The sequence below is a fragment of the Oryctolagus cuniculus genome, chromosome 15 (genome assembly GCF_051225735.1).
Source record: "Oryctolagus cuniculus isolate XC-2025 breed Fujian yellow rabbit chromosome 15, ASM5122573v1, whole genome shotgun sequence".
NCBI classification, from domain to species: domain Eukaryota; kingdom Metazoa; phylum Chordata; class Mammalia; order Lagomorpha; family Leporidae; genus Oryctolagus; species Oryctolagus cuniculus.
Genome location: NC_142881.1, coordinates 33,781,889 through 33,808,094, shown reverse-complemented (window position 1 = coordinate 33,808,094; position 26,206 = coordinate 33,781,889). Strand labels below are relative to the sequence as shown.

Here is a 26,206-nt window from a genome sequence, read left to right as displayed (position 1 = left end):
TATAGTAGTCTTTCCATTATTTTATCAATTTCTGATTTGATTCTCTAAAAGCTCTAAGGCTAACTTTTAAACTCCTTGTCTTATGGATATTAAATTCTGTTGGTTTCAGGATTCTTGGGTGATAATGGGGATGATGGAGGTGGAAACATAGGAGAACACCTCGCATAGAGAGATACTGACCTGGGCATAGACGCCATGGTTGCATTTAACAGTCAATTTGGGCAAGTTTTCTTGCTCTTTATACACCAATAAAGTAGGAGCATGTGAGTGTACTCATGCATGTATCCTTTGTGTACTAGGGAATTTCTTTGAGGGTCCAAAAAGAGGACATAAATGCATTTTAAAGACTTTTATTGAGACTGTCAAAATATAAAGTTTTATAACTATCACTGTTGTCTTGTCAAACTTCCATTCACTGGACTAGTTTAATTTGGAAGCTTCCTAATTCACAAGGATGTGTGGAGTAACGTCATCACGGTGTTGGAGCCTTAAATGGGGACTTTGTCCATGATTTCCAAAGGGTCACCTACTTCGGAGTCACATGAGGCCAGAAAGCAAATCTTGTTTGTTAATTGGTTTGAAATACTGTTACCTCCTAATGAAGATTTCTGGGGGACCTTGGCTAGCACATAGAGAGGACATTTCAAAGGATAGAGGTTAAGTCTTAAATAGACTTTAGAGAAAACATGCACTGTTCTCTTTGCTGCTTCCTTTCTAGAGAGGAAAATGGTTCATTTTTTAAAAATAAAGATTCATTTATTTTAAATGCAGAGTTACAGAGAGAGAGAGAGAGAGAGAGAGAGAGAGAGATCTTTCATCCACAGATCCATTCCCCAAGTGGCTGGGGCTGGGCCAGGCTGAAGCTAGCGACCTGGAACTCCATCCAGGTCCCCCACGTGGGTAGCAGGTGCCCAAGTATTCGGGACATCTTCTGCTGCTTTTCCAGGAACATTAGCAGGGACTCAACCAGCATTCGTATGGGATGCCAGCATCACAGGCTGCGACTTAACTTGCTGCATCACAACACCAGCCCCAGGAAAACCATTTGTGCATGTTTGGATGTGTATGAATATGGTTGTTTCAGCTTGTTCTAATCCTTTTGTTCCAAGCTCTCTTGTGTTTCTCCTATTTTCTATGTTCCTGAATTTGTATGTCTGAAATGCATGAAGTTTGTCTTCCTTAAATAAAATAAAAAACACCCAGGTTATATATACAAAGGGTAAAACAAGAGTGCTTTGAGAAGCTTTTGGAAAATGCATACTATAAAGACTGCATGTTATAAAAATGCATATTACACGAGCTATGCACAGATTTCAGAATTATTTTGCGCCAAACGAATTTATCTTTTTTTTTTTTTTTTTTTTGACAGGCAGAGTGGACAGTGAGAGAGAGAGACAGAGAGAAAGGTCTTCCTTTGCCGTTGGTTCACCCTCCAATGGCCGCCGCGGCCGGTGTGCTGCGGCCGGCGCACCGCGCTGATCCGATGGCAGGAGCCAGGAGCCAGGTGCTTTTCCTGGTCTCCCATGGGGTGCAGGGCCCAAGCACCTGGGCCATCCTCCACTGCACTCCCTGGCCACAGCAGAGAGCTGGCCTGGAAGAGGGGCAACCGGGACAGAATCTGGTGCCCCGACCGGGACTAGAACCCGGTGTGCTGGCGCCGCTAGGCGGAGGATTAGCCTAGTGAGCCGCGGCGCCGGCTACGAATTTATCTTCTTAAAAAAATTTTATGTATTTGAAAGTGCTACAGGGCAGGGGGAGAGAGAGAGAAAAAGAGTGAGAAAGAGAGAGAGAGAGAGAGAGAGAGAGATCTTTTATTCACTGATTTGCTCCCCAGATGGCACAACAGCCAGAGCTGAGCCAGGCTGAAGCCAGGAGCCAGGAGCTTCACCCAGGTCTTCCACATGTGTCCCAGAGGCCATCTTGCACTGCTTTTCCCAAGCCATTAGCAGGGACCTGTATTGGAAGTGGAGCAGCCGGGATACAAACTAGTGGCCATATGGGATGATGGTATCACAGGCGGTAACTTTACCTGCTATGCCACAGTGCCCCCCCCCCCAATAAAAACTTATCTTTCAATTCAATTTTCCACAAACTTTATGAAGTACTCTCATATATATAAAGATACAAGTTATCTTCTATTTTAGGACTTTGACAGTATTCTTAGAAACTTTGGCTAAGTAGCATTAGTACTTCCCTATTTCAAAGGTATGCATAAAATGTCAATATCCATTTACATTCTTTCTGGCATTTTGATGGTAGAGAAAAATATCTGAACTTAATTTTAGGGCAAATCACGTGGCAGAAGGAGTAACAAATATTTGTGGTTGCCTTAGGAACTCAGTTTGTAGATATTACTGATGGCGGAAAGCAGGAACAGATTCAGAGATGAGGCAACTTGGTGAGCAAGAAGTACAGCAGCAGGAGAACTGGAAAGAAATAGATGATCTATGCACAAATAGTGGTTCCCAGTCAATCTTTCCTCTTCTTATCTGTTTCTGATTATTACATCCTGACTTCCTGAGGGAGGAATGCAGTGGAATGCTTTATATAATCAAATGTTTTTCTTGTTCATTTTTTTTTAACGAACAAGGAAAGATCAAGGTAGCAATCTGACATTTACCAAATGGCTCAGCAGACAGGTGGATATTAAAGATACAGGGACACTGAAGTCAGAAAACCTAGCTGCTTGTTTTTCTGGGTATTTCTTAGAACATTCTGTCATATGTAACATGTAATGATGTAGCACCAGTTACTGACATATACAAGTTTCTTAGAATATACAGACTTTATGGGAGCACTAAAAATGTCTTATGTGACTTTTTGCAAGCATTTCCAGCACTAATTGTCACCAGCAGCTGGTTGTCCTGGTCAGTCTCAGAAACAGAAGAACTTCTATAGCACTGTTTTCCTATGTAGAGAATGGGGCTAATTGCAGGGTGTGAAAGCCTGGGGGCAAAACTCTGCCTTTGTTCTCCAGTCACTCCCCAAATTCTGGCTTCATTGCCCAGTTTCTTGGTGGACTTGGGAAACAGCAGTTCCAGAGGCCAATAGCTCAATAGGTTTCTGAGTTGCTCACTGCCTGCATCTTGTTCTTCCTTCAGGAGACATTTGTTGGGTGCCCAGGGCACCCAGGACCTATTGGAAAGCACCCACAAGCCTCATTACTCCTTCCCCTGGAGCTGAAATTTAATGAAGAAGGAAGGGACAGAATCACCTGCTAGGAGAGGAAGTGACACTGCTGGGGTAGTGGTAAGATGTGGGCATTAGGGTCTGCAAGTCCCTAAGGTTCTCTTGCCACTGAACTCCACTGGACCAAGACAGTGATAGAGAGTGTTTAGGCTTGAGGGAGTCTGTGTGTCAGGCACAAAATGACACGAACTGAGGTTATTACCTGAGGTGATAGGGGTTGACAGGCTCACATGGAAAAGTCAGGAAACCCAGAAAATCAGCTCTACAATTGCATGTTAGAGATTCATGGAGTGGGGACCCCTTTGATGAGGGCATAGTAGCAGCCTAAATGACCTGATCGCCACTACGGAGGTCATCCTCTCTCATCACTCTTCATTCTCAAAATTCAGGCCTTCTCTGACTGTGTTACTCTGTATGCACCTCCTGCTGCAGTGGCTGGGCAACTTGCCTTAGTTGTTACAACTTGCAATCAAGAGAATCTCTTATTCCAGGCCAACTCCACTGATCTCTCAAAAAAACGAGTAGAGCAGAGTACACAAGCATTTAGATGAACCCACCTTCCAGTCCTAGTTCTGCCTCTTACTATCTGTACAACCTTAGGTAATTAAACTTCTTCATGTCAGTTTTCCCACCTGTAAACTGGTGTTGATATTAGTACTTAGTTTAAAGCTTTGTGGTAAGGATTAAATGAGACAATGCAAACTCAGTTTGTACTTGTTTTTGGTTTAAGCAGCAGTTGCTGCAACAATCTATTGTGGCCAGTCATAATGTCATAGGACAGAAGGTGTGGGGAGCAACTGGGAGCAACTCGGACTAGACTAAGTTACTGGAATTAAGACTTATTCTATGCATCTGCTCTCCCACAATATGGCGCTGGGAGAGGAGGAAACAGCTTCTACACAGCTGCCTCCAGTTCAACCAATAAACAGCAGGACCTGCTCCTGATTGGAGGAGAGCAGCGTACTCGGCGTGTGGTTAGCAGAGTTGGGATTGGTGGAAGAGGACTATAAAGGAGGAGAGAGACAACATGCACCAGGAACATCTATCTGAAGGAACACCTGTGCAGCCCCCGAGAGAGCCGGCCGGCGGTGCGCCGCTCCCCCGCGGAAGTGGGGAAAGTGGCAGGGGGAACCGCCCTTCCACGGAGGTGGAAGGGACGGTAGCCAACCCGGGAAGAACCAGCAGCAAACCCGGGGAGGGCCGAGCAGACAAAAGAACAGCGCAGGGTCCTGTGTCGTTCCTCCACGAAGACGGGGAGCGACAGAAGGTGAGCCACAAAACTAACCCAGCAACTTATGAGGCTTAAACCACCTGTAAAAACTTTTCTCAGAAGATGCTATCTAAACTGGCCACATGTGGCTAAAGGATGTGGGTGGATGGGTAGGTGGCTATCTCTCCTCTGCTATTTTAGGGCCATTGGGGGCATTTTTTAAAAAAAAAATTCCATTAAATTGGGCAATTCATAGAGCAAGAAGCAGTGGATATTGGAGGGTACTTTGAGAACAGAGATTTCCATATTGCCTTGAAAAGAAGACTGAAAGACAAACTTGAAGGAAGGGATAATAGGGGAGCAAGGAAGGGGGGAGATGTGCATGTGCTCAGCCTCCCTACTGCTACCCCCTGCTTGCCTAACAAGGTGAACCTTGATTTTAGAAGCTGAGGCTAATATCCTCCCCAAGGAAGACAGCAACAGAACTGTTACCAATCAAGAAACAGTCATTCCTAGATCCTGGCTCCCAGCGCTCCCAGGCAGGAGAAAAAGCTGGCTCCTAAAACACTACATCCAGTAAGGAAGAGTCAGCAAATGTTGAAATGACGAAGAACTGCCTCATTCAACCTAGACTCTTCTATCATAGAAAAAGAGGAAACGTAGAAATTTGGGAAACTGACAATTTCCAACACCCTTTACAGTCAATAAAAGCCTCTAGTCACCTGGATATTGCACATTTATATTTTTGTATTTATTTATTGGTTACAAACAGAATTATGGCCTTCTGAACCTTGGTCATCACCATAGTCACTGAATTTATGGTTCATATGGTGGTTTCTCATAGGTTACTTGATTTAACTTCATCCTTTTAACAACCCTGTCAAATAGGTATTTCCATTAATCCTTACTTTATAGCTGAGGAAATAAAGATGGAGAAAGTGACTAGGTTCCCAGCACTAGTCACCTCTAGGTTTTGCTTTGATTTTTTGTTGTTTATGAGCTGCTGACATTGGTATGATCCATGGGAAGGTGCTGTGCTATGGACCTTGCACCTTCTCATTAAGCTTAAGATATATTACCAGAAGAAGATATATTACCAGGAAGAGAAAAGGAGAATAAATCTATGATTCATTAATACAAAACTTGTAGGGAAATTTGATCAGTTGAGTGTTCTAACTATTTTTATGATTTTTATGTTTTTAAACCAAACTTTTTTTTAGGATTTTTTATTTATTTGAAGGCAGAGTTACAGAGAGGAAGAAAAAAAGGCAGGGCGGGGGGTGGGGGGAGAGTTTCTATTGCTAGTTAACTCCTCCCCAAATGGCTGCAACAGCCAGGGCTGTTCTCTCGGGGGCTGCACAGGTGTTCCTTCAGATAGATGTTCCTGGTGCATGTTGTCTCTCTCCTCCTTTATAGTCCTCTTCCACCAATCCCAACTCTGCTACCCACACGCCCATGTGGAGGCCCATGAAGTATGACATGTAAAAAACTTTCATGAAGTATGACATATAAAAAACTCTTGATTTTTTTTCCTTGCAGATACCTTTTTTTTTTTTTTTTTTTTTTTAAAGATTTGTCTGTTTATTTGAGAGGCAGAGTTACAGATAGGGAGAAACAGAGAGGTCTTACATCCACTGGTTCACTCCCCAGATGGCTACAATGGCTGGAGCTGAAGCCAGGAGCCAGGAGCCTCATCGGGGTCTCCCACGTGGATGCAGGCGCCCAAGTCCTCGGGCCATCATCTGTTGCTTTCCCCGGTGCATTAGCAGGGAGCTGGATAGGAAGTGAAGCAGCTGGAACTCAAACTGGTGCTTAGATGGAATGCTGGTGCCACAGGCAGAGGTTTAACCTCTATGCCACAGTGCTGCCCCTACAGATACCTTTTATAAATTAGAAGAGCATATTATTGCCTTTCTTTATTGATTTAATTGAATTAAAAGAAAGATATGGCCGAGGAGATGGGAGAAATGACAGGTTCATATAGGCATTAATAATCCTAAAGGAGGGAAATGTCAGGCAACCAAACAGATGGGCTCAATAAAAAACAAAAGGTGAGATCTCATGGTCAGATTTGCTGAAAAGGATATGACTCAAAAAGGATGTGTCTGAAAAAGAACTACGTAATCTGATTACACAAACAAATAATCTTAATGGATAAGAAGAGTAGAGGCACTGAAGATAGTCATTTGACCAGAGGGACTTTGATGAAGGCCTTGTAAATTATGAGTGAGTTCATTTTGATTTTCTTATATAGACTCTTCTCTATTTTCTAAACGTTTCTATGGTGATCGTGACTTTTCTAAAATATAAAGGTTTCCCTCAAGGATTTATACAATAGAGAAAAGGTATGGTAAGTAATTGAGAAGAAAGGTTAGAAGTTAGGAGAATTATTTTAAAAGTAGGCATCGGCCAGCACTGCGGCTCACTAGGCTAATCCTCTGCCTTGCGGTGCCGGCACACTGGGTTCTAGTCCCGGTCGGGGCGCCAGATTTGGTCCCGGTTGCACCTCTTCCAGGCCAGCTCTCTGCTATGGCCCGGGAGTGCAGTGGAGGATGGCCCAAGTCCTTGGGCCCTGCACCCCATGGGAGACCAGGAGAAGTACCTGGCTCCTGCCATCGGATCAGCGCGGCCATTGGAGGGTGAACCAACGGCAAAGGAAGACCTTTCTCTCTCTCTCACTGTCCACTCTGCCTGTCAAAAAAAAAAAAAAAAAAAAAAGTAGGCATCACTTGAGCTAAATATTTGTTGAAGATGAGGCATGCAGGAAAAAATGCTAAAGACAACAAGTTATCTTGGTTATGGTTCACTGCAAGAACATGAACAGGAAGAGAGATGCACAATGATAACGAATGATGCAAAATAATTGGAACTTCCAAACTTTGTTTTGCTTTCATCTGGAAAAATGTAGTTCAAGCTGTACAAAGTAAAACTTACCAAACTGAGAAACAGTTGAGAAATTGAGAGCCTTTTGACTTTTATAAATGGATTTTAAAAGCTTTACAGAGTTTATGTGCTTTATCTTTTCAGAATTGATAACTTAAGTCATAGAAGATGGAAGAGGATAGATTCAGGGAACTTCATATGAGGTTGATAATGAATATGGAATATTTGCTAGTATTTAGAAAAGCAAGCTCCAAGTACTTGAAATTTCTATGGATTTACTAAATCAACTTATACCAAATTAACCTGATATATATGTGTGCGTATATATATATATATATATATATGAGGGTGCTTGGGTCTGGCAGTCTCTCAAATTAATATAAATAGTATTATTTCTGCAAAAGTTTTACATTTTTTTAGTTACATAAATTTTTTTAACAAAACAAGATGGTGACAATAGTATTCTTCTGTGTTCCTATTACTTATTGTCAACAATTATCAATATCCTAATTTTTTTGTTTCATCTGTCACATGCCCCCATATTTTTAAATTATATTTGTTTTTAATTTGTATGTGTCTCATAAATACAACATTATATACATAGTAATTCTTCCCACTGTGCCTGCCTTCCCACCCATTCTCCCCCCACTTCCTGCTCTCTTGTATTGTCTGAGAAAGAGAAAAAAAAAGAAAAAAACAAATGGAGTAAAAAAAAAACTAAGAGAAGTGTTCCTCGGTTGTCTGTACAAGGTCTGATTTGTGTTATTGCTTCTTGAAGGTGATTTTGTGTTTTTTTTTTTTTCCCTTCCTCCTTTCCCTTACTCCCCCTTCTTTCCTTTTAGAAATTTAGTTGTCTTTAAAGAAGTACCCAAGGATGTTACTTCTCTTGTGAGCTCTTGGACATAACTATAACTTACGGGACATAGTAATATCCTCCTTTTAATATACTGAAAGGAAGTGGTTCCTAAGAACAAGTTTTACTAATAAGTTTCACGGTGCAACTCTTTGGGGACAGAGGTCGTGCATGAGAAGTTAGTGCATAGTGACTTTGGTGGTTTATTTAACAATTAACACTCTTATGCATGACATCAGTAATCGCCCAAGGCTCTTGCTGTGATCTGTCTTGGCTATGGAAGCCTTTTGATCCACTAGCTCGATAGAGCCATATGCAAAATGGAGGTTCTCTCCTCCCTTCGAGGAAAGTACATCCTTCTTTGTGACCCTTTCTTTCCTCTGGGGTCTCACCCATAGGGGTCCTTTGTGTAGGACGTTTTTGACAGAGTGTCTTGGCTTTCCATGCCTGATGTGCTCCTCCTGGGCTTTCCAGCCTGACCAGAGTGCCTTAAGAGCTGATTCTGAGGTCAGAGTGCTACCTAAAGCAATTGTCCTTATATGAGTCTGCTGTATGGACTGCTTCCCATGCTGCAGCCTTCTCTCCATTTTAATCTGTTTATTATTGTTTCCATACACTTAGTCCTATTTATATGATGACTTGTTCACTTGATCTTATCTATATGGTCACTTTAGTACTTAATGCTAGCTATTTGGTCCTTATAACACTTAAGTTGCTATTTTATCAGCCAAATTAAGGGATTTTGGGGTCCTATGGCATTTTGTTTAGCTGTACCCTGAGAAGTGAGTCCATAGGAGAGTATGTAGAACTATACTGCATTGCAGTTATGCTCTTCATACTTTTCAAAATTATAACTTTAGGGTCTTGGCAAGTCTTCCCACTGTTCCTGCCTTCCTGCCCACTCTCCCACCCCCCCCTTCTCTTTCTTATTTTCACTCTTATTCTTTTTTTTTTTTAAGACTTATTTTATTTATTTGAAAGACAGTTACAGAGAGAGGTAGAGACAGAGAGAAAGGTCTTCCATCCACTGGTTCACTCTTTAGATGGCTGCAATGGCTGGAGCTGCAGTGATCTGAAGCCAGGAGCCAGGGGCTTCTTCTGGGTCTTCCATGTGGGTGCAGGGGCCCAAAGACTTGGGCTGTCTTCTGCTATCCTAGGCCATAGCAGAGAGCTGGATTGGAAGAGGAGCAGCCAGGACATGAACTGGCTCCCATATGGGATGCTGGCACCTCAGGCCAGGGCTTCAATCTTCTGTGCCACAGCCCCGGCCCCTCTCACTCTTAATCTTTTTTTTTTTTTTTTTTTGACAGGCAGAGTGAACAGTGAGAGAGAGAGACAGAGAGAAAGGTCTTCCTTTTGTCGTTGGTTCACCCTCCAATGGCCGCCACTGCGGCCGGCGCAATGTGCTGATCTGATGGCAGGAGCCAGGTACTTCTCCTGGTCTCCCATGGGGTGCAGGGCCCAAGGACTTGGGCCATCCTCCACTGCACTCCCTGGCCACAGCAGAGAGCTGGCCTGGAGGAGGGGCAACTGGGACAGAATCTGGTGCCACGACTGGGACTAGAACCCGGTATGCCGGTGCCACAAGGTGGAGGATTAGCCTAGTGAGCCGTGGCGCCGGCCTCACTCTTGTTCTTTACTAAGGTCTATTTTCAATTAGCTTCATAAAAATATGATTCACTCTATGTTGAGTATAGTGTTCAATAATTCATATGAAAGAGAAAAAAGATAAGAAAAATACTCTAGAGGAAAAGAAAGGATAACCAAAAATATAGAATGAAAAGCTGTTCCTCAATAGTCAAGAGAAGGGCTGTTCAAAATCAGTGCTTCTCATAGTGTCAATTTATTTCTATATGTTGCCTTTTAGGTGCTCTATTAGTTTTTGGATGTCAGAGAGAACATATAGAATTTGTCCCTTTGGGATTGCATTTTGTTGCAAAGGTGAGGACTTTTTTTTTTTTTACTGCTGTGTAGTATTCCATGGTGTACATATCCAATAATTTTTTTATTCAGTCTTCAGTTGATGGGCATTTAAGTTGATGCCATGTCTTTGCTACTGTGAATTGAGCTGCGCTAAACATGGAGGTACAAATAGCTTTCTCATATGCTGAATTCATTTCCCTTGGGTCGATTCCCAGGAGTGGGATGACCTGGTAGGTCTATGTTCAGACCTCTGAACATTGTCTTTCATAGTGGCTTTACCAGTTTACATTCCCACCGAAAGTTGATTAGGGTACCTTTTTCCCCACATCCTCACCAGCATTTGTTCTTTGTTAATTTCTGTATGAAAGCCATTCTAACTGGGGTGAAGTGATACCTCGTTGTAGTTTTTTTTTTTTTTGATATAATTTTTTTTTTATCTTTTATTTAATGAATATAAATTTCCAAAGTACGACTCATGGGTTACAATGGCTTCCCCCCCCATACCGTCCCTCCCACCAACAACCCTCCCCTTTCCCACTCCCTCTCCCCTTCCATTCACATCAAGATTCATTTTCGATTATCTTAATATACAGAAGATCAGCTTAGTATACCTTAAGTAAGTATTTCAACAGTTTGCTCCCACACAGAAACATAAAGTGAAAAATAATAGATGATTTTTTTTAAATGATGATGAAATCAGATCAGACCTATTGTCATGTTTAATCCCAGTGAGAGTCAAGTTGGGAATTGAAAATTTCTTTCTTTCTTTCTTTTTTTTTTTTTTTTTTTTTTTTTTTTTTTTTTTACAGAAGATCAGTTTAGTGTACATTAAGTAAAGATTTCAGTCGTTTGCACCCCCATAGAAACGCAAAGTGAAATATACTGTTTGAGTACTCGTTATAGCATTAAGCCTCAGTGTACAGCACGTTAAGGACCGAGATCCTACATGAGGAGTAAGTGCACAGTGACTCCTGTTGTTGACTTTACCAATTGACACTCCTGTTTATGGCATCAGTAATCTCCCTATGCACCAGTTATGAGTTTCCAAGGCTATGGAAGCCCCTTGAGTTCTCCGACTCTTATCTTGTTTAGACACGGTCATAGTCAAAGTGGAGGTTCTCTCCTCCCTTCAGAGAAAGGCACCTCCCTCTTTGAAGACCTGTTCTTTCCACTGGGATCTCACTCACAGAGATCTTTTTGCCAGAGTGTCTTGGCTTTCCATGCCTGAAATACTCTCATGGGCTTTTCAGCCAGATCCGAGTGCCTTTAGGGCTGATTCTGAGGCCAGAGTGCTATTTAGGACATCCGCCATTCTATGAGTCTGCTGAGTATCTCACTTCCCATGTTGGATCACTCTCCCCTTTATTTATTCTATCGGTTGGTGTTAGCAGATACTAGACTTGTTTATGTGCTCCCTTTGACTCTTAGTCCTTTCATTATGATCAATTGTGAACTGAAATTGATCACTTGGAGTAGTGAGATGGCATTGGCACATGCCACCTTGATGGGATTGAATTGGAATCCCCTGGTATGTTTCCAACTCTACCAATTGGGGCAAGTCAGCCCGAGCATGTCCCAAATTATACATCTCTTCCCTCTCTTATTCCCACTCTTATGTTTAACAGGGATCACATTTCAGTTAATTTTCAACACTTAAGAATAACTGTGTGATAATTACAGAATTAAACCAGTCATATTAAGTAGAACAGACAAAAAAAATACTATGAGGGATAATGTATTAAGTTGTCCATTAGCAGTCAGAGCTATGCTGATCAAGTCACCATTTCTCATAGTGTCCATTTCACTTCAGGAGGTTTCCTTTTTGGTGTTGAGTCAGTTGTCACCGATCAGGGAGAACATATGGTATTTGTCCCTTTGGGACTGGCTTACTTCACTCAGCATGATGTGTTCCAGATTCCTCCATTTTGTTGCAAATGACTGGATTTCGTTGTTTCTTACCGCGGTATAGTATTCTAAAGAGTACATATCCCATAATTTCTTTATCCAGTCTACCGTTGATGGGCATTTAGGTTGGTTCCAGGTCTTGGCTATTGTGAATTGTGCTGCAATAAACATTAGGGTGCAGACCGCTTTTTTGTTTGTCAATTTAAACTCCTTTGGGTAAATTCCAAGGAGTGGGATGGCTGGGTTGTATGGTAGGGTTATATTCAGGTTTCTGAGGAATCTCCAGACTGATTTCCATAGTGGCTTGACCAGTTTGCATTCCCACCAACAGTGGGTTAGTGTCCCTTTTTCCCCACATCCTCGCCAGCATCTGTTGTTGGTAGATTTCTGTATGTGAGCCATTCTAACCGGGGTGAGGTGAAACCTCATTGTGGTTTTGATTTGCATTTCCCTGATTGCTAGTGACCTTGAACATTTTTTCATGTGCCTGTTGGCCATTTGGATTTCCTCTTTTGAAAAATGTCTATTGAAGTCCTTGGCCCATCTCTTAAGTGGGTTGTTGGTTTTGTTTTTGTGGAGTTTCTTGATCTCTTTGTAGATTCTGGTTATTAACCCTTTATCTGTTGCATAGTTTGCAAATATTTTTTCCCATTCTGTCGGTTGTCTCTTCACTCTCCTGACTGTTTCTTTTGCAGTACAGAAACTTCTCAATTTGATGCAATCCCAATAGTTGATTTTGGCTTTGACTGTCTGTGCCTCCTGGGTCTTTTCCAGAAATTCTTTGCCTGTGCCAATATCTTGAAGGGTTTCTCCAATGTTCTCTAATAACTTAATGGTGTCAGGACGAAGATTTAGGTCTTTAATCCACGTTGAGTGGATTTTTGTGTAAGGTGTAAGGTAGGGGTCTTGCTTCATGATTCTGCACGTGGAAATCCAGTTTTCCCAGCACCATTTATTGAATAGACTGTCCTTGCTCCAGGAATTAGTTTTAGATCCTTGATCAAATATAAGTTGGCTGTAGATGTTTGGGTTGATTTCTGGTGTTTCAATTCTGTTCCATTGGTCTATCCATCTGTTTTTGTACCAGTACCATGCTGTTTTGATTACAACTGCCCTGTAGTATGTCCTGAAGTCTGGTATTGTGATGCCTCCGGCTTTGTTTTTGTTGTACAAGATTGCTTTAGCTATTCGAGGTCTCTTGTGCCTCCATATGAATTTCAGCATCATTTTTTCTAGATCTGCGAAGAATGTCTTTGGTATCTTGATTGGGATTGCATTGAATGTATAAATTGCTTTTGGGAGAATGGACATTTTGATGTTGATTCTTCCAATCCATGAGCATGGAAGATTTTTCCATTTTTTGGTATCCTCTTCTATTTCTTTCTTTAAGGTTTTGTAATTTTCATCGTAGAGATCTTTAACGTCCTTGGTTAAGTTTATTCCAAGGTATTTGATTGTTTTTGTAGCTATTGTGAATGGGATTGACCTTAGCAGCTCTTTCTCAGTCATGGCATTGCTTGTGTATACAAAGGCTGTTGATTTTTGTGCATTGATTTTATATCCTGCCACTTTGCCAAACACTTCTATGAGTTCCAATAGTCTCTTAGTAGAGTTCTTTGGATCCTCTAAGTACAGAATCATGTCGTCTGCAAAGAGGGATAGTTTGACTTCTTCCTTCTTGATTTGTATTCCTTTGATTTCTTTTTCTTGTCTGATGGCTCTGGCTAAAACTTCCAGAACTATGTTAAATAGCAGTGGTGAGAGTGGGCATCCCTGCCTGGTGCCAGATTTCAGTGGAAATGCTTCCAACTTTTCCCCATTCAATAGGATGCTGGCTGTGGGTTTTTTATAAATTGCTTTGATTATATTGAGGAATGTTCCTTCTATACCCAATTTGCTTAGAGTTTTCATCATGAAAGGGTGTTGAATTTTATCAAATGCTTTCTCTGCATCAATTGAGATAATCATATGGTTTTTCTTCTGCAGTCTGTTAATGTGGTGAATCACATTGATTGATTTGCGAATGTTGAACCATCCCTGCATACCAGGGATGAATCCCACTTGGTCTGGGTGGATGATTTTCCTGATGTGTTGTTGTATTCTATTGGCCAGAATTTTATTGAGGATTTTTGCGTCTATGTTCATCAGGGATATTGGTCTGTAATTTTCTTTCAGTGCTGCATCTTTCTCTGGCTTAGGGATTAAGGTGATGCTGGCTTCATAGAAAGAATTTGGGAGGATTCCCTCTTCTTCGATTGTTCTGAATAGTTTGAGAAGAAATGGGATTAGTTCTTCTTTAAATGTCTGGTAGAATTCAGCAGTGAATCCATCTGGTCCTGGGCTTTTCTTTGTTGGGAGGGTCTTTATTACTGTTTCAATTTCTGTTTCAGTTATGGGTCTATTTAGGTTTTCGATGTCTTCATGGTTCAATTTTGGTAGATTGCATGTGTCCAGGAATCTATCCATTTCTGATAGGTTTTCCTGTTTGCTGGCATACAGGTCCTTGTAGTAATTTCTGATGATTCTTTTTATTTCTGTGGTGTCTGTTGTTACGTTTCCTTTTTCATCTCTGATTTTATTGATTTGGGTCTTTTCTCTTCTTTTTTTAGTTAGTTGGGCCAATGGGGTGTCAATTTTGTTTATTTTTTCAAAAAAACCAGCTTCTTGCTTGGCTGATTTTTTGTAATGTGTTTTTGGATTCAATCCTGTTAATTTCTTCTCTGGTTTTAATTATTTCTCTTCTCCTACTAGATTTGGGTTTGGTTTGCTGCAGTTTTTCTAGGTCCTTGAGGTGCGCTGAAAGCTCATTTATTTGGTACCTTTCCAATTTCTTGGTATAGGCACCTATTGCTATAAATTTGCCTCTCAATACTGCTTTTGCTGTATCCCATAAGTTTTGATATGTTGTGTTGTTGTCTTCATTTACTTCCAGAAAGTTTTTGATTTCTCTTTTGATTTCTTGAATGACCCAGTGTTCATTCAGGAGCATGTTGTTCAGTCTCCATGTGTTTGCATACTTTCTGGGGTTTCCTGAGTTGCTAATTTCCAGCTTCATCCCGCTGTGGTCTGAGAAGCTGCATGGTATGATTCTAATTCTTTTAAATTTGCTGAGACTTGCTTTATGGCCTAGTATGTGGTCAATCCTAGAGAAGGTTCCATGCGCTGCTGAGAAGAATGTGAAGTCTGTAGATGTAGGGTTGAAAGTTCTGTATATATCTGTTAGATCCATTTGGGCTATAGTGTCATTTAAATCTGCTGTTTCCTTGTTGATCTTCTGTCCGGATGATCTGTCTATTTCTGAGAGTGGAGTATTGAAGTCCCCCAGTACTATTGTATTGGAATCTAAATCTCCCTTTAAGTCCCTTAACATATCTTTTAAATAGACCGGTGCCCTGTAATTAGGTGCATATACATTTATAATAGTTACATCTTCCTGTTGAATTGAACCCTTAATCATTATATAGTGTCCCTCTTTGTCTCTCTTAACAGTTTTTGTATTAAAGTTTATTTTGTCTGATATTAATATGGCTACACCTGCTTTTTTTTGGTTTCTGTTGGCATGGAATATCTTTTTCCAACCTTTCACTTTCAGTCTGCATGCCTCTTTGTTAGAGAGATGTGTTTCTTGTAGGCAACAAATAGTTGGGTTGTGTTCTGTGAGCCAGTCAGCTAAACGGTGTCTTTTAACTGAAGAATTCAGACCATTAATGTTCAATGTGACTATTGATACGTAGTGACTTTGCCCTGCCATTTTCCCGGAAATATTTTCTAGTATATGCTTTGAGCTTCCCATGCTCTTTTACTGGTAGGTGTTCTTCCCTTCCCTTCTTTCATATTGGTGGCCGTGTTTCTGTGTTTCTGAGTGTAGCACATCTTTAAGTATCTTTTGCAGGGCTGGACGAGTGGCCACAAAGTCTTTCAATTTCTGTTTGCTATGAAAGGTCTTTATTTCACCTTCATTCACAAATGAGAGCTTGGCAGGATATAATATTCTGGGCTGGCAATTTTTCTCTCTTAGCACCTGTGCTATGTCTCGCCATTCCCTCCTAGCTTGTAGGGTTTCTGATGAGAAGTCAGCTGTGAGTCTGATTGGAGATCCTCTGAGAGTAATCTGACGTTTCTCTCTTGCACATTTTAGGATCTTTTCTTTATGTTTCACTGTGGTAAGTTTAATTACCACGTGTCGTGGTGAGGATCTCTTTTGGTCATGTTTATTGGGGGTTCTATGAGCTTCCTGTACTAGGATATCTCTGTCCTTCTCCAAACCTGGAAAGTTCTCTGCTAGTATCTCACTAAAAAGGCCTTCCAATCCTTTCTCTCTCTCCATGCCTTCAGGAACTCCTAGAACTCGAATGTTGGTTTTTTTGATAGTATCCTGTAGATTCCCAACAATATTTTTTAGGTTTCTAATTTCCTCTTCTTTTCTTTGGTTTGACTGTATGTTTTCCTGTGCTCTATCTTCTAAGTCCGATATTCTCTCTTCTGCTTCACCCATTCTGTTTTTAAGGCTTTCTAATGTGTTTGTCATTTGATCTATTGAGCTCTTCATTTCATTTTGATTTCTCTTCACTATAACACTTTCCTGTTCTACTAGTTTCTGAGTTTCATTTTGACTCTTCCTTAAAATTTCGTTTTCACGAGAGAGATTTTCAATCTTGTCCATTAAGGATTTCTGTAGTTCAAGGATTTGCTTTTGAAAACTTCTAAATGCTCTTATCATAAATTTTTTGAAATCCGAATCTTGCATTTCTTCTATCTCATCATCTTCATACTCTTGGCTTGGGGTGTTTTGCTTATTTGGAGGCATCATAGTGTCATCGTTGATCTTGCTCCCTCTATTTCTGTGTTTGTTACTCGGCATAGTTAATTCTTCTTGCGTCACTGTGCGTTTTTTTTTCTTTTTTTTTCTTTTTTTTTTTATTTATACTGTGTCCGTGTTAAGTGGACTGCCTGCTGTTGGAGGAGCCTTGGAGGCTTGAGATGGGTGCGGCCTGAGAGCTCTGCCTGGTTCTTCCAGGTTAAGGGTGTGCAAAGGTGACACCCTCAGGTTATGCGTGGTAAATCTCTCTCTCTTTTTATTTATTTATTTATTTTATTTATTCAGGGGGTAAGTAACACCGCAGGGCACGGCTGTGCAGAATTGATGGTATTTAGCTTCCAGTCTTTGGCTCCTCTGGACTCCCACTGGGTTGCCTAGGCTACTGAATTGTAGTGACTCAGTTCCTTAGCTCTCCCCCATTGATATGTAAATCCAGAGCGCAGGCCTGCTCTTTGTCTCTTGGGAATTCTAGCCTTGCAGCCTTGTAACCTTTGCAAGGTTAGGGGGAAGAGAAACCCCGAAGCTTTTTTTTTTTCCTTCTTTCTGGTAGTGAGTTTGCTGCACTTTCCGGCCCCCCTCTAGATTCTGACCCCCGTTTCCCCACCAATGTCTCGGGTTATTGAGCTCACCTCCCCTTCCAGCGCCGATGTGTGGAGCATCCCAAGTCTCCCCGCTGTTGTCTGTGTGGCATGCACTCCCCTTGGAGCACTGGGGCTTCTGCGGCTCCGTCCCGCGACTTGGCTTCCGCGCGGTGGGCGACCTTGTTCTCCCAGTAGGTCCTCCGATTCACGATTCCCGTGCAATTTTTTCCTGGTTCTTTTTTCTGCGGCTACCGTAACTCCCCTTTTATTAAACTAAATTTTCCCGGACTATCGGTGCGCGCCCTCACTATTCCGCCATCTTGGCTCCGCCTCGTTGTAGTTTTGATCTGCATTTCTCAGACAGCTAATGATCTTGAACATTTTTTTCATGTGTCTGTTGGCCACTTGGGTTTCCTCTTTTGAAAAATGTCTGTTTAAGTCCTTTGCCCATTTCTTAACCAGATTGCTTATTTTGTTGTTGTTGAGCTTCTTGATCTCTTTATAGATTCTGGTTATTAATCCTTTATCAGTTGTATAGGTTGCAAATATTTTCTCCCATTTTGTCAGCTGTCTCTTCACCTTGATGATTGTTTGTTTGCAGTACAGAAGCTTTTCAATGTGATGAATCCCATTTGTCTATTTTGGTTTTGATTGCCTGTGCCTCTGGGGTCTTTTCCAGGAACTCTTTGTCTACACCAATGTCTTTTTGGGTTTCCCCAATGTTCTCAAATAATTTGATTATTTCAGGTCATAAATTTAGATCTTTAGTCTATTTTGAGTGGATTTTGGTGAAAGGTGTAAGGTAAAGGTCTTGCTTCATGCTTCTGCATGTGGCGATCCAGTTTTTCCAGCACCATTTGTTGAAGAGACCATCCGACCATCCTTGCTACAGGGCTTGATTTTAGCTCCTTTGTTGAAGATTAGTAGGTTGTAGATGTTTGGATTGATTTCTGGTGTTTCTATGCTGTTCCATTGGTCTATCCATCTGTTTTTGTACCAGTACCAGGCTGTTTTGATTATAACTGCCCTATAGTATGTCTTGAAATTTAGTATTGTTATGCCTCCAGCTTTGTTTTTGTTGTATAAGACTGCTTTAACTATTCAAGGTCTCCTGTGCCTCCATATGCATTTCAGCATCATTTTTTCTATATCTGAGAAGAATGTCTTTGGTATTTTGATGGGTATCGTGTTGAATCTGTAAATTGCTTTTGGCAGTATGAACATTTTGATGATATTGATTCTTCTAATCCATGAACATGGAAGATTTTTCCATTTTTTGCATCTTTTATTTCTTTCTTTAATGTTTTATAATTCTCATCTTAGCGATCTTAGACATCTTTGGTTAGATTTATTCAAAAGTATTTGATTTTTTTTGGTGTCTATTGTGAATTGGATTGATCTTAGAAGCTCTTTCTCAGCTGTGCATTGTCTGTGTATAGGAAGACTGTTAATTTTTGTGTGCTGATTTTATATCCTGCTACATTTCCAAGCTCTTCTATGAGTTCCAATAGTCTCTTAGTGGAGTCTTTTGGATCCCCTATATATAGTATCATGTCCTCTGCAAATAGGGATAGTTTTGCTCCCTCCTTTTCCAATTGTATCCCTTTGATTTCTTTTTCTTATCTAATGGCTCTGGATAAAACTTTCAGGATTATATTGAAAAGCAGTGGTGAGAGTGGGCACTCTTGTCTGATTCTAAATCTCATTGGGATTGCTTCCAACTTTTCCTCATTCAGTAGGACATTGGATGTGAGTTTGTCATATATTGCTTTGATTGTATGAAGAAATGTTCTGGGGCTGGTGCCGTGGTGCAGTAGGTTAATCCTCCGCCTGTGGTGCCAGCATCCCATATGGGCACTGGTTCTAGTCCTAGCTGTTCCTCTTCCAATCCAGCTCTCTGCTATGGCCTGGTAAAGCAGTAGAAGATGACTCAAATCCTTGGGCCCCTGTACCTGCATGGGAGACTGGGAGGAAGCACCTGGATCCTGGCTTCAGATTGGCGTAGCTCTGGCTGTTGTGGCCATCTGAGGAGAGAACCAACTGATGGAAGAACTTTCTCTCTGTCTGTTTCTCTCACTGTCTGTTAACTCTACCTCTCAAATAAATAAATAAAAAATCTTAAAAAAAGAGAAATGTTCCTTCTATTCCAAATTTGCTTAAGGTTTTCATCATGAAGGAGTATAGTATTTTGTCAAATGCTTTCTCTGAATCTATTGAGATAATCATATGGTTTTTGTTCTTCAGTTTTTAAATATGATGTATTACACTGATTGATTTGCAAATGTTGAATCATCCCTGCATACAGGAATAAATCCCACTTGGTCCAGGTGGATGATCTTTCTGATGTGTTGTTGGTTTCAATTGGCCTAGCATTTTGTTGAGGATTTTTGCATCTATTTTCATCAGAGAGATTGGTCTGTAGTTCTCTTTCTCTGCTGTATCTTTTTCAGGTTTAGGAATTAAGGTGATGCTGGATTCATAGAAGGAATTTGGGGTGATTCCCTCCCTTTCAGTTGTTTTGAATAGCTTGAGAAGAATTGGAGTTAGTTCTTCTTTAAATGTTTGGTAGAATTTAGCAATGAAGTCCGGTCCTGGGCTTTCCTTTGTTGGTAGGATTTTTATTACTGATTCAATTTCTGTCTTGGTTATTGGTCTGTTTAGGTTTTCTATGTCTTCCTGGTTCAGTTTAGGTAGGTTGTGTATATCCATTTCTTCTAGGTGTCCCGTTTTGTTGGCATACAGCTCTTTGCAGTAATTTTTGATGATGATTTTTATTTCTGTGGTGTCTGTTGTTACACTTCCTGTTTCATCTCTGATTTTTTTAATTTGGGTCTTCTTCCTCCTTTCTTTTTTGATTAGTTGGGCCAATGGTGTGACAATTTTTTTTTATTTTTTTGAAAAACCAGCTCTTCATTTTGATGATCTTTTGTATTGTTTATTGGTTTCAATTTTATTGATTTCTTATCTAATTTTAATTATTTCTTTTCTCCTACTAGTTTTGGTTTTGATTTGTTGTTGTTTGTCTACATCCTTGAGTTGCACTGATAGCTCATTTATTTGGTGCCTCTCCAAATAGGCTCCAATTGCTCTAAACTTTCCTATTAATACTGCTTTTGCTGTACCCCATAAGTTTTGATATGTTGTATTGTCATCTTAATTTGTTTCCAGAAATTTTTTGATTTCTCTTGATTTCCTAAATGACCCACTGTTTGTTTAGGAGCATGTTGTTCAGTCCCCATGTGTTTACATATGTTCTGGGAATTCCCGAGTTGTTGATTACCAACCTCACTCCATTGTGGTCAGAGAATTTGCATGGTATGATTTCAATTTGTTTGAATTTGCTGAGACCTGATTTGTGGCCTAGCATGTGATCAATCCTAGAGAAAGTTCCATGTGCTGGTGAGAAGAATGTGTAATCTGTGGCTGTTGGGTGGAAAGCTCTGTAGATATCTGTTAGGTACGTTTGGTCTGTAGTGTCAACTAACTCTGTTGTTTCCTTGCTGATTTCTGTCTGGTTGATCTGTCCATTACTGAAAGTGTGGTATTGAAACCCCCATTCTATTGTATTTGAGTCTATATCTCCCTTTAGATCTGTTAACATTTCTTTTAAAAAGTCAGGTGTCCTGTAATTAGGTGCATATACATTAAAAATAGTCATATCTTCCTGTTGAATTGATCCCTTAATCATTATATAGTGCCCTTCTTTGTCTCTTTTAATATTTTTTTGTGTTAAAGACTATTTTGTCTGGTATTAGGATGGCTAGCCCAGCTCGTTTTTGCTTTCTGTTAGTATGAATTATCTTTTTCCATCCTTTCATTTTCAGTCTGTGTGCATCACTGTTGGTGAGATGTGTTTCTTGTAGGCAGCAAATAGATGAGGTTTCTTTTTTAATCCATTCAACCCGTCTGTGCCTTTTATTTTTTATTTATTTATTTTGACAGGCAGTCTGTTTTTTTTTTTGGACAGGCAGAGTAGACAGTGAGAGAGAGAGACAGAGAGAGAGAAAGGTCTTCCTTTGCCATTGGTTCACCCTCCAATGGCCGCCACAGCTGGCGCACTGCGGCCAGCACACCGCGCTGATCCGATGGCAGGAGCCAGGTACTTCTCCTGGTCTCCCATGGGGTGCAGGGCCCAAGGACTTGGGCCATCCTCCACTGTACTCCCTGGCCACAGCAGAGAGCTGGCCTGGAAGAGGGGCAACCGGGATAGAATCTGGCGCCCCGACCAGGACTAGAACCCGGTGTGCTGGCGCCGCAAGGCGGAGGATTAGCCTAGTGAGCCGCGGCGCCAGCCAGTCTGTGCCTTTTAACTGAGGAGCTGAGACCACTTACATTCAGGGTGACTGTTGTTGAGTAATGACTTTGCCCTGCCATATTTCCATTAATAGTCCTAATTTTTTTTCTTTGTACTTTTACTGGGAGATTTTCTGCGTTTACCTTCTTTCTTAGTGATGACCATGTTTCTGCGCATCTTTGAGCATCTTTTTAGGACTGGGTAGGTAGTTACAAATTCTTTAAATTTCAGTTTGTTATGGAAGATCTTTACTTCACCTTCATTCATAAATGAGAGCTTGCAGGGTACAGTATTCTGGATTGACTGTTTTTTCTCTTAGGACTTAAAATATATCTTGTCATTCTCGCCTTGCCTGTAGAGTTTCTGATGAGAAGTCCACAGTGAGTTTAATTGGGGTTCCTCTGAATATGATTTGGCATTTCTCTCATGCACATTTTAGGATCTTATTTTTATGTTTTACTGTGAAGAGTTTTACCACAATGTGTCATGGTGGTGATCTGATCTCTTCTGGTCATGTCTACTGGGAGTTCTGTGTACTTCCTGGACTTGGGTGTCTTTTTCTTTCTCCAGATTGGGGAAGTTTTCTGTTATTATTTCATTAAAAAGACCTTCTAATCCTTTCTGTCTTTCCATATTTTCAGGAACTCCTAGGACCTGTATGTTGGGTTGTTTGATAATATCTTGTAGATCTCCAACAATGTTTTCTCATTTTTTAATTTATTTGGTCTGTCTGTAAAATTTCCAGAAGTTTGTTTTCTACTTCTGATATTTTTTCTTCTGTGTCATTATTCTGTTATTAAGACTTTCCACTGAATTTTTTATTTGATCTATTGAATTCTTCATTCTAGTATTTCATTCTGGCTTCTCATTAATGTCTCAATTTCATGAGAAAACTTTTCATTTAGTTCATGATTGGCTTCTGATTGCTTCTAAGTAGTCTGATGATTAATTTTCTGAATTCCATTTCTGGCATATCCTCTATCTCTTCATTTTCCCCTTCTACTATTGAAGTGTCACAGTGTTCCTTTGGGGGACTCATTGTGTCTTCCTTATATTTACTTAGTGTTCTTCTTTGCCTTTCAGCATTTGTGTATTTTGTTTTTTGGTCTAGTTGCTTTTCTGTGGCAGCTTTCCTGTTGGCACGGTTTCCTCTGCTATGAGCTGTTATGGGTCTGTGCGTTTGGAGCAGGTGCACAGAAACCTGCCTGCTGGAGCCTGGCTTACCTCTTAGTAGTGATGTGGGCCGGTAGGAGCTCAGTTGTACTGAGCCTTGCCTACTGGCCCCCAGCTCACTTTTCAATGGTGTTAGGAGTGGTACAGCTTAAAGTAGATAGGGCTTTCCCTGGCTGTACAGAGTACATGGTTGGGGAGGAAATATTTCTAGATTGTTGTGGCCCTTGTTCTTGGATGGGGGTGGGGTGAGATGACCCCTGTGATTGGTGGGCATGCCCACAGGAGGCAGGGGCAGCAGGCCCCTACTTGTGTCCAAAGATAAAACAAACAGCGGATCAAGATGGCATGGTCTCTTTCCCAGGCTGTGAGTCGTGGAAAGGGGTAGGGAGGCGGTCAGGGTGGTGCACGACCTCTCCCCTTGTTCCTCAGTATTTACCCCCTCTTTCTTTTTCCCGTGTGGAACTTCAAAAGCAGTTCACCAAGCCCTCCCTCCTGCTGCTATGCAAAGTGCTGTGGACCCACAGATTTCCATCTCACCTGGCCTGCTGTGAGCTGGCCCCGACCTCCCAGGTCTGAGCCTCCACCTCTTCCCCTTCACGCTTGCTCTCTCCCCCATATATTTTTGTTGTTATTTATATTGGAATATTTTAAGCAAATCTAAAATATTATATCATTTTGCTTGTAGACACTTCAGTATGAGAAAGATGTATAGCAGAGTCTTTTGTGGTATGATTAAAGATGAGTTAGATAAGCATTGCTTGGAGAGGGATTCTTACTAGCATGAATCATGGCCAACTCATTTTGATAAGTGGTTTGAGATCCACTTTGAAAAAAGTTAATGGGGAATATACCATGAGAGTCTGTTCTTCTCCTTGTCTTACATGCGATGTTTTATCAATGATTTGGATAAAAACCTGGAAAGCATGTTTAGAAAATTTCCCAATAATACACAGGCTTTAGTGAGACTGCACCGAGTATTGTTTGGCTGAAACCCTGATGTTGACATTTAAACAGTGCACACAGGTAGAGAAGCCTGACAGGGAAGGAATTCGTATGACAAAAGTCTATTTTGCTGGAGCATAGTTCCCAATATGAGTGTCTAAAATGATCAGATTATGCAGTGTTAATTAAGTTTAGTCTCCAGGTGAAGGGATATAATAATGCCACAGTATCTGCTGTTTTAACTTGAGTTCAGAGCGGTGTATTTTGAGAGAAACATCGTCATTGTAAAGAACGGTTAATGGAACTGGGCTTGTGTAGTCTGGAAAACAGGAGACTTGAGAACAGCCTTTGAAGATTTGAAATATATATAATATTTAATATATTTATATTTAACATTTAATTATACTATATTTACATATAATATATTTATATATTTAATATTTAACATATATTTAATGAAGAAGTCAACATTGTAGGTTGCTTCATAGCTTAGAGCTGGGATCAGTAGGTGAAAGTTAGAATGAAATACAACTTGGGTTGAGATATGATCCAAGAGTGAGCTTCCTGACAATCACAGATGTCTAGCAATGGCCTGGACCATGTAGAAATGTACTTCTGTCCCATCAGTGGGGAACTGCAGAGGTTAGACACCTCCTGTTTCAGCGGTTTTGCCACTTGAAAGGTGTTGACCTAGGTCAGAATAGCAGAGCCCTGAATGTGCATTCGAATCACCTGGAGGACCCCAGAGGCTCTGATGCCTTGGCCTGGATAGGGCTGGGGAAGGGATTCTCCTGTGCAGTCAGGCCTGGGAACCTCTGCAGTGAGCTAAGTCCTGAGGATCCTTTCAGCTCTGACACTTCATTTTTAACTGAAAAAGATAAATCATGTTCATGGGGTGCATAAAAAGTCAGAAAGGTGGAAGTCCTGAAGAGGACAGTAAAGTCAGGTGCAAAACTGAGCTCAGAGGAGAAAGGAGAATTGTTTGAGAGGGACTAAAACTGTGGGTTCAAGTTAGAATGAGACAAAGCTTGGGTCGAGATAAGTGTACCAGAGCTAGGGGCCGGCGTGGTGGCACAGTGGGTTGGTCCTCCGCCTGCAGCGCCGGCATCCCATATGGGTGCTGGTTCTAGTCCTGGCTGCTCCTCTTCCAATCCAGCTCTCTGCTGTGACCTGGGAAAGCAGTGGAAGATGGCTCGAGTCCTTGGGCCCCTGCACACATGTGGGAGACTGGAAGAAGCTCCTGGCTTCAGATCGGCTGTTGCGGCCATTTGGAAAGTGAATCAACGGACAGAAGCCCTTTCTCTCTCTCTCTCCCTCTCACTGTCTGTAACTCTACCTCTCAAATAAATAAATAAATCTTAAAAAAAAACTGTACTAGAGCTTACCAGGAGACAGAGCAGCTTGGAGGAAAAGAGGCTTGAGAACGAGGTAGGAGTGAGACTGAGTGGCAATGATGTGATGGTGGAGAAAGTGTTCATCTGACATCTAAGGTGACAGACTATCTTGCTTTGCCAAGGATGGAGAAATTTCTTGGGATTTGGGCCTTTTATTCGAAACCAGAAGAGTCCTGGGAAAACTGGGATGGCTGGTTACTCTAAAAGTGCCCCACAAGTCCCTCGCTTAAAGTGGCCGGGTAAACCTGTTGTGCTGCTCAAGAGGAAAGATGTGTTGTGTATGTACATCTGAGTGTAGTGACTGTAAAGACCAGACTGGCCTGTTGGCTCCAGCTGCTTATCCTAACCCTAGTGCCTTCCTTGCCTGGCCAGCATCTTGCCAGGTGCTGTTCTTGAGTGCACTGTGTTCTTTTTGGGATGCCTTGGAATTCCATACCCCACCTTTCCACCTCTCTCCCACTCCTAAAGTGATTTGTGAAGATACTTTCTTCGAAGAGCTTCTTAGCAACTTCCCCACTGCTATTTCAGCCCCTCTCCATTATTGTATTAAACAATCCCCAGGGGACTGGGGCTGTGGTGCAGTGGGTTAACGCCCTTGCTTGCAGTGCCGGCATCCCATATGGGTGCCGGTTCTAGTCCTGGCTGCTCCTTTTCCAATCCAGTTCTCTGCTATGGCCTGGGAAAGCAGCAGAAGATGGCCCCAAGTCCTTGGGCCCCTGTACCCACGTGGGAGACCCGGAAGAAGTTCCTGGCTCCTGGCTCATGGCTTCAGATCGGCGCAGCTCCAGCCATTGCGGCCATCTGGGGAGTGAACCAGCAAATGAAAGACCTTTCTCTCTGTCTCTACCTCTCTCTGTAACTCTGTCTTTCAAATAAATAAAACAAATCTTTAAAAAAAATCCCCAAAGTGATTTCACTGATTTCACTGTAGCTGGCATCAGGGATGGTGAATAAGATCTGCCTTTAAAAAGTAGCCTGGAGATGACTGGAGGAATTGCCTTGGAAGGAAGAGACACGCTGCTGCCACATCCCTTCTCAAT

General features: G+C 41.4%; 1 protein-coding gene across 10 annotated transcripts in view; it reads left to right on the top strand.

The window, feature by feature from the left end:
• Window positions 1–26,206, top strand: part of ENTPD1 (ectonucleoside triphosphate diphosphohydrolase 1) — a 154,884-nt gene that overhangs the window by 24,754 nt on the left and 103,924 nt on the right. Inside the window, exon 1 of one of the 10 annotated variants that reach the window (XM_089314653.1) lies at window positions 4,192–4,456. The exons of the other annotated variants lie outside the window; for them this stretch is intronic. The gene's annotated coding sequence lies outside the window, so the exon portion shown is untranslated. Of the gene's footprint in view, window positions 1–4,191; window positions 4,457–26,206 lie in introns of those variants that run through there. 10 annotated transcript variants of the gene reach the window in all.